The sequence below is a fragment of the Anas platyrhynchos genome, chromosome 13 (assembly GCF_047663525.1).
Source record: "Anas platyrhynchos isolate ZD024472 breed Pekin duck chromosome 13, IASCAAS_PekinDuck_T2T, whole genome shotgun sequence".
NCBI lineage: Eukaryota > Metazoa > Chordata > Aves > Anseriformes > Anatidae > Anas > Anas platyrhynchos.
In genome coordinates this window covers 407,897-422,019 of record NC_092599.1, presented here as the reverse complement: position 1 = coordinate 422,019, position 14,123 = coordinate 407,897, and the positions used below count along the sequence as shown (strand labels likewise).

The 14,123-nt window shown below is 45.6% G+C and overlaps 1 protein-coding gene across 7 annotated transcripts in view; it reads right to left on the bottom strand.

Moving 5' to 3' along the window:
- The window catches only part of TMCC1 (transmembrane and coiled-coil domain family 1), a 135,627-nt gene that overhangs the window by 89,503 nt on the left and 32,001 nt on the right, over positions 1 to 14,123 (bottom strand). For 5 of the 7 annotated variants that reach the window (XM_072044561.1, XM_072044567.1, XM_072044565.1 and 2 more), the window contains one exon: positions 8,905 to 9,016. The exons of 1 other annotated variant lie outside the window; for it this stretch is intronic. The gene's annotated coding sequence lies outside the window, so the exon portion shown is untranslated. The remainder of the gene's footprint in view (positions 1 to 8,904; positions 9,017 to 14,123) is intronic. One more of the 7 variants, XM_072044562.1, reaches the window with a different exon arrangement.

Here is a 14,123-nt window from a genome sequence, read left to right as displayed (position 1 = left end):
GGCAAAACCTGCGAGCGGCCGCCTGCCGGGGCCGGCCCGGGGCTTAAAACGTCCCGGTGCCCCCGCGGCGGGCCTGGGTAAGGCGGCGGGCGGGGGCACCGCGAGCAGGGCCGGCCGCTGCCTGCCGGGGGCGGCTCGCCCCTGGGAGCTCCCGCGGCCCCTCAGCCGCCCGCGGCCCCTCAGCCCGGTGTCGCGGCGGGCCCGGCTGGGAGCGCGCTGGGAGCCCGGCCCGACGGGGCTGTCGCTCCCTCTCCGGGGTGAGGCGAGCGCCTCCGAAGCTCCGGTGCCACCGATTTGCCGTTCTGTACCTTGCTCAGAATATTACTTCCACTATCCTGGTCAGATCTTACGATACCACCCCTGGTTTGTTGGCCAAGCCCTTCGGTAAGAGGAGTCCCCAGCCCTGCAGGTACAGACCGCTGTGCCTCCGCGTGCTTTCTTGGTCCTGTCCTTGTACAATTTTCCTTAAGGGAGTTGCTGGGAAGAACCTGAGTAACACACTGAAGACAAGGACATGAAGTAACCAGGTGATTATAACGGACTGAGATTACGTTCAGATTAAGCTTTGGTTCTTCCATCTCCAGTCTCTATAGAAACCAACCCTGCCTGGCTGCTGGGAAACCATTCCAGAAACAGCAGCAGGCATCAGCTGTACTGCTGGAGATGGTGACTAAAGGCCATGAGCTACCCTGGGAGTTTGTTACAGAGAAAAACACAGCTCAGGAGGGCAGATGGGGTTAGCATGATGAAAAGCCTTTGCTGATCTGACCTAGAAAAATGTTCCTTTTAATTCAGCATCAACTCTCAGGGAGGCCTTATAGCAACAACCGTGAGCTTGTTTTGTGGTTGTCGTCCTCCTGAAATCTGTTTCCCTTTATATTCAGAAGCCAATTTCATTCACTTTTGCATACGTAGGAGACATGTCTGCAACACAGATGTCTCCTCATATGCATGCAGTATAATTCAGTTCTGCAGTGCTCTCACAATGAGAGGATTATTATTTCTATACGTACAAATGGATGTGTGGGGATAGGGTTTGGAATGATTCTGGGCAAAAGGAGAAAAAATGACAGTTTTAGTGGTCATAAACGATTTTCAATGTGTTTCAAGGGGTTACTTGTAATGTTTGGATGCCAGACAGCTCAAAGTACACTCAGAACAGGCCTGCTTGGCCATCACTCGCAGCAAACCTTCTGGCTCCAGTGTTAGACAAGGAAGTTTTCAAGTTGTTTGACTCCCAGGTTTGTAGAGCAAGTGACTCTTGCTCAAAGCTTCGACCATATCCCCTGCAGTGTGGGTGAGCTTGGTAGAGTACGTCCCAATTAGTTTAGTGCCATCTGTCTTTACGGTATCAAGTGGTTCACAAACAAGTTGGACCGTGGTCCAGAGAAGATCCCATTGTCACATGCCCCATAGGTAATGGGAGGTGTAAGACAACCCCAGCCCTAGGACATGGTAGGAGGTGGCTCTGCAGTGAAGGACCTGGGGGTCTTGGTGGACACCAAGCTGAACCTGGGGGCACAGTGAGTCCTTGCCGCTAAGATAATGGTATTGGCTGCATTGGGCTGCATTTGCTGTCTTTCCAGCAGGTCAAGGGAGGTGATCCTTCCCCTCTACTCAGCATTCATGAGGCTGCACCTGGAGCACCATGTCCAGTTCTGAGTCCCCCAGTACAAGAGGGACATGGACATATGAGGAAGAGTCCAACATAGGTCCAGAAAGATGATGAAGGCACCAGAGCACCCCTCCTATGTGGAGAGGCCAAGAGAGCTGAGACTGCTCAGCCTGGAGAAAAGGAGTCTCAGGGAGATCTTATCAAGGTCAACAAATACCAGTGCTGGCATTGTTCCTTCCCAGGTGCAGGACTTTGCACAGGGACGCTGGCTTTAGTTACAGGGGAGTTGGCCTCAGCCAGCACAGCCAGCTGAACTGGAAACACAGAGTTTCTGTTCAGCCTTGTAGCTGCACAGACAAGAGCAAGGGGAAAAAAAAAAATACCCAGTAGCCAGGGCCCTGCAAAGGGCTGCAATACAGCTGCTGTTACAACCAGGCAGAGTATTGCCCACCAAAGTCCTGTCCTTGCCTTTGTCTTTGGATGGAGCATACAGATGATGCCAGTGGTACTCTGGGGCCAGCAGGGCCCAGGAGAGCCCTTCCCCAGGGACGCACTGGCCTGCTCTGGGCCATCCTGGATGACACTTGCCAGACAGGCACTTCTGGCTATAAATACTTGGTTGAGTGCCAACCTTCTGGAGCCAGAATCTCCTTCTGGGTTCTGTCTTATGGAAGAAAACCTGAGCAGCCCTGCCAGGGGTGGAAGAGTACTGCAACTGATGTGATGATGGATGGGGCAGGGCTGGAAGATTTCTTCCCACATGGTTTGACCACACTCTACGACACCTACTCTGCAGTAGCAATTAGTGCAGTTATCCCAACGTCTTTAACTGGTTAACACCACAATATCTGAGTTTCTCTTCCTCACTCTTTTCTCTGTTATTCCCTTGTTTGGTAGACACCACTTGAAAAACCCTGGGAAGACACAGGTCTTCAGAAAAGAAATGACCTCCTAATGACTTCAGTGGCTTCTTTTCCACAGTCAGGCTACTCTGAACTGTGGTCTTGTCAGATTTGCTAGGCTGAACAAGGAAAAGCAGTGATACTTGGACTGGAGATGTCTAGGGAAATACATGCTGGATGACTGAGCACCTGACACTTCCCTTAGAGTCAGGTCAAACTCAGTGCCTTGTTGAAATGGCAGGAGGAAGCACTTCTGTCTTGAATTCCTGCCTTTCACATGGGAAACTAAATCAAAGTCTCTGTTGCATACAGATAAGAAAAAGGCCCTGAAAATTCATATGTATGTTCTTTTTCTGTGACTTACCTGCTATTATTTCAACCGGACTTTGCCTTCCAGCTTTGCCAGTCTGTATTTTTCTTTTCTGCTATTAGACAGGTGACTGGTCAAAATCAGTGTCTGTGCTGTAGAGGCTCATGTGAGGATGGGTATGAATGCTTGCATAGGCACCAACCTCCTTCATGCATGCAACAAATATAGTTTCATGCAAAGTATTACGTACAAAAAGAATAATTGAAGTAACTCACGTATGCAAGCAAAAATTTGGCATGTAAATTTATATAACAAGGTAGTGCATAACGAAAGAAAGGAGAATAATTTTAAACCTGTTCAGGTTAAATAAGTTGCTGCTCTCTCACAGATTCTACCCACAGCACCATTTTCTCAAGAGCAGGAATAGACTGCATCCCTTCTTTGACAGTAAGAGCCTTGCCTGAAAATACAACTGCAACTGCTTTGGTGTATCTTTTAAACTTCCATTGGCGTGCTCTGACACAAATGTCAGCAGTCATAACAATGTTGCTTTTGTTATCATGACAGAATTATAAAGTGCTGAGCTGCAAAGCACGCTATTGAAAAAAAAAAAGGGGGGGGGGAGTTATCCTGCAGGGCTTAACTGAAAATGGGCCATCAACTTGAAAGTATAGAAGGCATGACAGGGATCAGGAGTTCGGTAAGAGGATTTTTACAAATACACATGTGATTTCAGTGCTTTCATAGCAAAATGACACCTGTTAATTGGGTAAATCTGGAAAGACTGGATAACGTAGGAGGTAAGTTTCTCCAAGACTATTCCACTGGAAACCAGGACACAGGAAGACCCAAGTACCAATTCAGAGAGAGACTAGGTCATCTCAGATCAGTGCTTAGGGCAGTACTGGATCCCAGGAAGGGCCTCCTGGAGGAAGTTAGGACTCTGTTTAAGATGTGGACTTTGAACGTACACAGTGGACTTAGACATCTAACAGGTCAGATACCAAATGCTGTGGGCAATCTGGGTTCAGACTGAATGAGATTTCATTTTGCTAGTATTTATTCTTCTAATTCATAGCCGTGCAACACAACCCTCCAGAAGGGAGTTTTGTTTGCTTTCAAGGATGAAATGTCAGGTACAAGGACCTTCTTAGACCACATACTTATCTAGATTCTTTGTAGCCTATGGTTTCAAATGCTATTAGGGATTCTGGATGTCTCCATTTTGGGGTTTACAATATGAAACAGCCTTTAGGAATTTTTTTGTAGAAGGTGAAGACTCGGGATTTTCTAACACAAAGGCTTTTTATGGCATCATGGGTTAAGGAAAACAAAACTGTATGGTAAAATCAATAATGCCAATCAGTTTCTGAATGAAGACATGCATTTGCTCAAAATACTACTGTGAGCATGAGCATCCACTTGAATGGCTTCAAAGCTAGCTAAGACCTCTGAGGGAAAACAGAGGTTCAATAAACACTGTCCAAGGGCAGAAGTATTGTATGAACACTAAATGGGTTATGAAGACTGTTTGTATTTAATTAGTAGTAAGTAGGGGTATTAAAGCTAAAGTAAGATAATTTTGTCTAGAAAGCATACAATGGAATTAAATATAACCAGCATGGACCATAGGATCAGAATGGAGATATGAAACAAGGCTCCCTTCATCTAGGTTACCTGTATCAGGCCAAAATTACCTATGTAGCAGTGTCAGAAACACCAAATTTGGGTACAGATGTAACAGATTTGGAACCAATGAGGAAAAAGTAATTAAGAGGGGGTTGTTCATTTGGGAGGAGTTTGGGCAGAGCACAGGCTCCAGCACGTGACACGGTACATACCCCGCTATGCAGCAGGCTGAGGGACCGACAGCACCAGAGATGGCACTGGGAAACACCTGTGTTTGGGCTGTGTACTGCGTTGCGTGGGACATGTTTTTCCCCGCAGACATGCGTTCAACCTCTATTGCCTTGCCCTCTTCAACAGAAGTAATGAGAGAGAGAGGGAAAACTTTCTACTGATGGACGTACTTCCCAACAAGTGCTCTGTATCCTGCCTGCTCTGTTACGTACTGGGCTGATGCAGAGGAGGTGGCTGTTATGACTTGATTTTGCCTGGCTCAGTCTCCACATGAGAAATCTGGGGGCACTTTCCACCCCGGCTCTTTCCATTTCACCCAAACAGAAGCTGTCTGTCTCAGAGTGTTCACGTAGAAAGGGTTACAGAAGTATGAAGAAGCTGAAGGAATCAAAAATTAATCAAACTTTGTAAAAATGTTCGTATGTGGGGTAAAGTCATTAAAGATCAAAGGGGAATCTCTTCTGCAAAATATTAGTTTAAAAGATTTACATCCTATTTCCTCTCTTGTGTTTAGCAATGAGTAACATCTAGGAAGCGTGTGATACCCACATGATAAACAAAGTCCTAGTTAGGGTAATTAGAGAAAGACTGCAAGTCATCAGTTAAAAGCCCAGTGAAATCATGTTGCTTTGCAACAGAATGAAAATTTTGTGAGCTGCAGCATAACAAAGATGGAATACAAAATAGAATGTGCACTGATAAAATAGTCACCGCTGGAAGAAATTTGAGAGGGGTAGAATTTAAACCCTGTTTTTCTCAGAAGCCAGCTATTGGAGAGAAAATTCCCTTATAAAACAATGGAGTAAATTTTATTAAAACTGTCAAATTACAAAATGCTAGAAGGATTTTACAGCCAAGAAACAGCAGGCAGTAAAGTGCTTTAAGGGAAATCTTTTCAGGCTAAATCCCAGAAGTCCAAGAATGGTAACAGAGATTTGCTTTGAAATTCCTCAGGAGTGGTTCCTCATCAGGGACTTGCTTAGTCCTAGGTACGTGTATGAACAGCTCACAAAATCCAAGATCAGAAATTGTTCTTGCACTGATGTGCATAGAGCCATGCCACATTACTGTACTAGTGAGACAGCGGTTTGTATTTCAACAATGAGTTTCAAACCAAGCTCCAGGTATCGTAACACTTCTGTGTTTCAGGCTGGGCTGAGCATTGCATCAAAAATGCATGACTGCTCACAAGGCATCTGCAGGCAACAGTGAGAATGAGGTGCACCCAGTTACAACACCAGCACGAAATCAAAATGTGTGCTGCAAAATGTGCAGCACTTACTGTACCGCAGTGAGATTCCTTCACTGTGTTGTAAGCAAACAGACTTCCAATAAACTCTGCTTCCTGGCTTGCTTCCATAGATCTCAAAGTCAGCAGCTACCTTCAGTTGCAGAAAGCATTCTCTCAAGGTCTCCTTCACTCTTGTTCCTCATGGCTCAAGCAGCAGAGCACAGCCTCCCAAAGAGCAGGAGAAAACAACCCCTTCATTGCCAAACAGACTCGGCTCCAACCTCTACGTCTAAGGAGCAGAAAGGGACAGCTATGCCAAGTTGGCTCTGAATGACTACTATGGCTTGAAATGTCTTCAAAAGGTACAACCCATCCAGCTTCAGTACAGCAGAAACATTCCCAAGCTGGGATGTATTAGAGCAATAGAGTATCCCCGGTTGGGTATTAAAGGGTCTACAATTTGATTTTCTGGCTCTTGTGACTAAATTGTTGCAGCTACGCTATAGTGTTGCAGAAATACTAGGGAGCCTTCAATGAAATTACAGCTTGTTATAACTTGAAGGGTGCACTTTACTCTCAGGATAATGGTGTAATGCAATAATGTGATGAAAAATAATGCACTTTCATTTGCAAAGTGCTCTGTCTGTTTTAAGTGCTCCAATCCACCCTAGGAAGTTAATAAAGCAAAAATAATGAATGCAAATAGTAATTAAAAAATAAGCCTTTTCCACGTGCCATTTCCAAGCAAGTCAGCCTCAAATCAATGCTATTGAGCTAGATAAATATGTCCAACCTTCTCTGCAGATGAGATGCTATATTAAAAAAAAATGTGATTTTGAGCTGAAGGGAAGTTTGAGTTTTTCACAAAGACTAATAATACTTGTGGCTCACCACCTTTGGGGCCCCTTGACAGACTCTCTCCAGCATGTCCACGTCTCTCTTGTCCTGGGGAGCCCAGAACTGGACCCAACACTCCTGCTGTGGCCTCACCAGTGCTGAGCAGAGGGGCAGGCTCACATCCCTCGACCTGCTGCCGATACTTTGCCTGCTGCAGCCCAGGATGACACGAGCCTTCTTTGCGGCAAGGACACGCTGCTGCCCCAGGTTCAGCTTGGTGTCTGCCAGGATCCCCAGGTCCTTTTCTGCAGAGCTGCTTTCCAGCTGTTCAGCCCCCATCATTTACTAGTGAATGGGGCTGTTCTTCCCCAGGCGCAGGACTTTGCAGTTCTCCTTGTTGAGGTGCCTGTCTGCTCATTTTTCCAGGCTGTCTGGATGGCAGCACAGCCCTGTGGTGTACCAGCCACTTCCGCCAGTTTTGTGTCATCTGCAAACTTGCTGTTTGCCTCCCTGGTCATCTGGCACCCTGCCGACCAGCCCTGTTTTTGCCTACAGCACTGCAGGAAATCTCATGCCCTTCTCACTCTGATTCAGGATTTCCTAATTTTTTAAAGGCCTTTCACCCAGCCAAATCCAAACTCTGCAAAATCTGCGTAGAATACTAAGAGCTGATAGAGCACTTCCCATGTCGGTGGGTCCACTCCCAACTGAATCGCATTACACCAGTCAAGGCAGGGGGAGAGGGCTTCCCAAATTTCCAGGCATAGGGAGTTTGAAGCTCAGAGGACAGGGGCCCAGTCCAGCACAATGTTCAGCATCATGGCTCCCCTGAGGGAACACATCTAATCCCTTCTGCTGATCTGAACTACACCTCGCAGTGTATGCCTGTACATTTGCTCTTATTTCTTGAAGAGATTGCTGGTGCTTCCCAGCAGTGTTCAGAGAACCAGGATAAAACTCTGGACATTTTTGTTTCCCCTTGGTGAGGCATAGCTGCTGCAAGAGGCGTGTGAGCATAACAAACTGATGGGGTGCATTCTTCTGGTTTTTAAGCCAGCAGTGCCACCTGCCGCTCCTGGCAGCCCGCTGCAGTTGGGCTGGCACAGGAGCCCCTCCAGCAGCCCTGGGCAGTGCCCGCCGGCCGTTCCCTCCCCTCACAGTCGGGCCTCAGGTGCCGAGGGCAGCCCGGACACAGCTCCCACCGCCCCGCTGGGCCCTGCAGCCCAGCAGCTCCCCCGCCCCCCTGCCCCAGCCATGGGGGGTTTCATGCTGCGGCCGCTGGCCGGCTGGCTCGTGGCACCTTGTGCAGCAGCCGCTGGCAGGGGAGCTCCCAGCACCTGTGCTCCAGGAGAGCGCGGGGTCCTCAGGCGTCATGGTGCACATGGCAAAGCCAAGCCTTGGAGCTGCGTACAAAAGCTGTGGCGCTGGCCTGACCTGCAAGCCCACCGGTGCTTGGCAGAACAAATTCTATGTCCACTCCACAAATACCTATAAACCAAACCTAAGGTAATTCAGTATTTCAAACCCAGCGGTTCAAAATGAGCTGGTAATGGCCACACAGCAAGTGGATGTGCACCCAAAACTCCCATCCTCCCAGTCCAGAATGCACCCAGGAATCAATCCAGGGGTGCAGATGTGCATACTGGTGTGTGCTGCACCCTGCAGTTAGCCTGAAACAGGGCAGGCTGTGGATGTGGAGGCTGTGGTTGCCACCTGCTTTGCCACATTGCTGAATGCAGTAAGGAGAAGTGCAGACCTTTGAGCAGGTTTTAAGCCCAATTTGAAGAGGGCAAGCCTGCCTGCATTGCTGTAACAGTGGTGGTCTGTCCTCTGTCTGGGAGGTCTGTTAGGTGGTTGCGCCAAGGGGCAGTACTACCCAGGCCCAGTGGCCCAAAGGTGCTCTGTGCCAGCCCCTGCTGCGGTGTAGAGCCATGGCGTGTGGTACCATGCAATGCAGTGCAGGATGGTGCCGTGTCCTGCAGTGCAGTGAGGCACAGTGCGGCGAGGTGCCATGCCCTGCAGTGCCATGCGGTGAAGCGTGGTGCAGTGAGGTACGGTGCTGTGCTGGACTGTGCTGTGCAAGCAGCATCTGTGTGAGCTCACACAGGAGGGAAGGAGGGGGACGTGGACCAACTTTTCAAATACTTACAAGATAACTGGACTGTCCAAGCTAAGGTAGCCGGGCAAAGGTGATTCACAGGAACACTGTGGATAAAGCTTCCCTTTGGGTTCTCTCTGTTCTGTCCATCAGGGAGGTGCTGCTGGGAAAACAGGTAGACTCCTCATATCTAGGTGCTTTTCTGCAAGCTGGGTGCCTGTGTGGAGTCTGCCCCAAACACACACATGCTGGAAAATCTTCCACACAAATAAATCCCCAGTGAACAAGGAAAAGCTAAAAAAAGCAAAATGTCTCATTTCTCTGTAGTCATTTTAGTGTCCAGAGAAGCGATGTAACATTGTAGTGTCCATGAGAAGCTCACAATCAAGGTTATTAACAGTGAAGTTTACAAGCTGGGTGTGCTGGAAATCCTCTTCTAGCAAGCACAAATCCAGTTACATTTTTACGTGACGAAGTCCTCCTGCTATACGCAGGCTTTATATAGACCAGCCAACCTCATGTAATCATTGTAATGCCAAGAAGACCGATGGTGGTTGATGTAGATAAGCTGTATGTACTTCTGGTACAATTTAATCTCTGATTCCTTAAGAATCATGAATGATGATCATGATGAATCAGAATGAGGTCTCATTAAAATTGTGCTATGAGCCACAAGAGTCACACCCTGGTGTAAAGGAACACAAACCCCAGATCCTTAATGCTCCTTCAAGGGTATTAATCTGTGCCCTTGACATTCATCAAGAACAAAGCCAACACATATACAATTCACAGCACTCATGTCAGAAACGAGGTATGCCTCTTCAATTTTCCTTTAGCCTAGAGCTTCCATCTTCTGACTGGTAATGTGGAACCATTTTTCAACCATTGACAAAATAAAATTGCATTTCTTTGAAAAACAAAGAAGAATCAAAAGACTGGGATATAACTGCTTAGGATATGTCTAAACTACAAACCTCAGGGAAGAGACATACAACTTCGTAACTCTTTCTGGCATGACTAGTCTGCTGCAGAGAGATTATTGTACATAGTGGGTTCTATGAGGACAAAATAAAAAGAGGGTCAGAACAGAACTGCGCATACTGACAACTTCCAGGAACAGCAAACACTCAAACTGGGCCTGAAACCTGTATTTCATATCTAGTTTCTAGGCTAAGACTTCATATTAACCCTTTATTGCTTACTACAGAATTGTACCCCGAACAAGTGGGTAGGCACTGTTCATGTTTCTGTCCCTAAAGTTCATACTGCTCCTCTGATGCAGTATTCAGCTACATCATAACCAGTGACAATCAAATGTCAACATGTGACTCATTAGTCTGAACTCTTTTGAACATCTTGAATAGCACTGCATCATTCAGACTGACTACGTTTGTCCTGGTCTGGGACCACAGGAACTTCACTGCCCGTTCGCAATGTCTTGTTAGTAGCTCTTGCTGTCTAAACAATGTTTTTTCCTGCCTCACACTGATACTGTTATGATACTGTTATCATAAAGGCTATATATGAAGCTGAACTTGCAGCATTGAAGTACAGACAAGGACAGGTTTGGGTTAGCAAAAATGGGGTCTTATTCAAACCAATTTAGTGGTAAAGTGGATTCAGGAACCATGGAAAGATTCAGGTCAGTTAGAAACCCATAAAGAAAACTGACTATTATTAATTCATTAATACATTTCTGCATCGCTTTTTCCACACAAAGTTCTCTGCAAACTCCAGCTAAAATACCTAAGGACTTTTTTCCATCCACTAAAATGCAGCTACCACCAGGATACAGCTGAAATGCGGAAATGGTCTTTGAGTTATTCAGGCCACACGAGCTGTTTCAGGAACAGACTGTGAAGTACAAACTTCTATAGAGCATATTCTCTTTGTCTGCAAGGGACTGGTGAGTATAGGCTCTGCTTTGGCTGTACTACGTGAGCTGAATATTCACAATCTCACTAGAAGCACAAATCACACTGGTGAAAAACAAACAAAAAAAAAAAAGAATGAATGCAGGAAGTCCTTTTTTTCTATCTTCCATTTCAAGTGTGTGTGTAAGAGAGACCAAGGGAATGAGGTTGGCTTGAGAGCAGCGTATGCACACAATGTTCTCTGAAGTGTACAGTATCAGCGAACTCAAAGATGGTCTGAAGTGAGCAACTGATGCTGGATTTTGTGATGAATTGAGGTTATGAAGTTCAGATCTGGACGGAAACATCTGAATTTTGCATATTTGAACCCAGAATTAGAATTAAATTCTGCAGACAGGAATGAGGTAACTGTACCTTTCTGTACCTCAGTATCCTATGTTTCCAAGTAGCAATGAAAAAAAATGCTTTTGTGAAGACAAGATCCTCATATAAAGGCTTTAGAGAAGCACTAGTCATTGTCCCAGCAACATGAAAAAGGGCTGATGGTTCAATTTCTAGGCTAAATAAAGAAGTGCTCAGAATCCTCTTTATAAAAGCTATCTGACCATTTGCAACCTCATTCAGTTTCCAGGGCTGCACCAAGATTTAGAGCACTTAACAGGCTATTCAGACTGCTACACAAAGGCTATGTAATATTATGTAGTTCAAACCCAGGGCATTAACCTAAAATCACCTTTGACATACCCCAAATGTTTTACTAGTGTGGAACTGAGCCTGCAGCAAACTTACACCCTAAGAACAGAGGATGGGAACAATGTGTTTGGTCAAGTCCAATTTTTCACCCACAGGTAAAGGGGAAATTCAAATTGTAACTCAGCATGATACCTTGTGACAGAAGAATCAGCTAAGGTGGGACAAGAAGGCCTAAACTAGATGGAAGCAGGAACATCAGGGACAAAATAACTCCATGCAAGAGAGCAACCGTTCCTTTCTGATGAGGTAAGAAAAGCCACAGGATTGATTGTCTTGTAACAATCATGGAACGTGTGTGCTCAGGGGCCGCTTTTGGTAAACAGAATTTAGTGAACAGAACTGGGATGAATCAAAAAGCGTTTAAAGCAATGCCAATGCTCACATGGTCAGTGCTGGTACTAATGCATAAAAGGAACCAGCTAATGCTGTGTCTTTGCAGACTCCTCATAGATCTGCTTATGGCAGATTTGTCCAATGCGTTGCTTATTAAATCTTTTTATATTTAAGAATAACATGTGTTTGATTTGCCTCTAGGGGAACAAGAAAAATTCCCCAACACTGGTAAGTCATCTAATATAGATCCACTTGCAATTTTTTTGAAGTATACCTTAAAATGTAAGTGCTTACTACTAGATTAATTAATCACCAATTCATGGTGATTAATTTATTCATCACATCTGAGACACTTATCCAAGATCCAAAAACAGAGTAGGATACCAGCCTAATTAAAGATTGGGAGTCTCCCTTATCAAACTGTATTGACCTGTTTAATAATTAATCCACACTGTTAAAACACTTGTGCTGAAGTGTGTGAAGGATGAGAATTAAGGTATGAGTTTCACTGCTATAGTAATTTCTGTCATGATCTCATCATGGGAGATAAACCACATGTTTCATGTTTTTTTTTCCCCCCATGTTTTCCTTAGAAGTACTTTACTAGCATAGGAACACTACCCTTTTGTAATATAGACAGAGAACTTCTTGTGGATAGCATAAATTTACATAAACAGCTACCTTAGACCTAAATAAAATGAGGTACATTGTGAGTGCCCCAGCGGTGTCTGTCCATGCTAGAAGGCCAGCTGGAGATCAGCCTCTTGGACCCCAGGAAGCCTCTGGAGCTGCACAGAAGTCCGTCATGCAGGCACCGCATAAGTGCTGGGGTACAGGCCCAGCCAAAGCTGCCCAAATGTAACTGCCAACCTTACGGAGCTGAAGGAGGTCCAGGCCCTGCAGGGCTGTGCCGTGCAGAGGACACCAAGGTGAATGAGACAGGCGAGGGAGGCTGTGAAGTGTACATCACCCACTCACATTGTGTGGCTCATTTTCAGTAGGGCTTAACCCAGTCTTTGTGTCTGCATGCAGGGGAAACATTTTTAGAACAGTAGCTGGGCATAATTTGAATGGCTCACTGTGCTGTGTATCTCCGTGGCAGATTAAGTCTCAGTGGTATTTCCAACCTCTTAAATTAAATTCTATTCCTCCCCAAAGAATGACAGGAGTAGCTGGGTATAGTTGTGTTTGATACCATGAGGTGAAGGGATCGACACCAGAAAACTACAGCGCCTCTTCTTGAATGAAGCCAGAAGTCCCATGTGCATGCATCAAAACGATGCAGACAAAAAATCCAGGGTACATTGGTATATACATATGATCAGACAAAGTGCTGTCAGATTGGATTTCTGCCAGACATCCTTTCTCTCAGAGCACAGTCTTTGCATGGCCTCTTTCAGGCTCCAAGCTATGATCTAAAACCACAATTTTTTTTTCATGTGGTGATGACTGAGAAGGTATGGGGCAAAGTGCATTTTTGTATTTAAAATAATTTCTGTAAAGCTCTTTTTCTGTACTACCGTTATAAACTTAGAAATTTACATTTCTAGGGCAGATCCAAATATTCCTTTGACTCTAAATGTGTAAAGTGTGCTAAAACCATCGAAGCTGGTGGGAGGGATCAGCAGTTAACTACCATAAACTTTCATGTGGACACAGTTATATTAGATGGTAGTTGATTTCTCCATAACCACGTCTGGACAAGAGATGGGATTTGTATCACCACAGCAGTACGAACATAAGAACAAGAAACCACACTTCTGAGAAGCCTAAGAAGTTCCAAACAAAACCTGTATCCTTGTTCAAAAACTTTGGAATTATCAAATTTTGTGACTAACAAACGTGGGTCTAGCCTCATTGATTCAAGAAGATTCAGGAATAACTTAGGGTTTGAAATTAACACACGTCTAACTGTGGGTAAGCCAGTGACAGAGCTCCACTCTATTTTACAACTGCAGCTTTAAAATTGTCTGCCCCGCTGGCCTTATCACCACATGCATATCCTGGTGTCATCTCCATCCCCTAGCAAGTGGCTGGCCTTTCTACTCCCTGACTACCTCTGGACAGCAAAGGGGAACACTTACATTTATCCCTGCTTCTGCTCAAAGGCAGCTTCACGACAAGCAGCCTGTTGGCATTACACCTGGCCTAGGGTGTCTTTGTGTGGAAATCTTCGTGCCTCAATGTGTGGGACAGCGTGAAATTAATATTGACACTCGTTACAAATGATGCACATTCAAAGCTTCTTGTTGTGTCCCAGCTGAGACCTAAATGAGTGTGAAGTGGCTGACAGCATTCTCACCACCACTG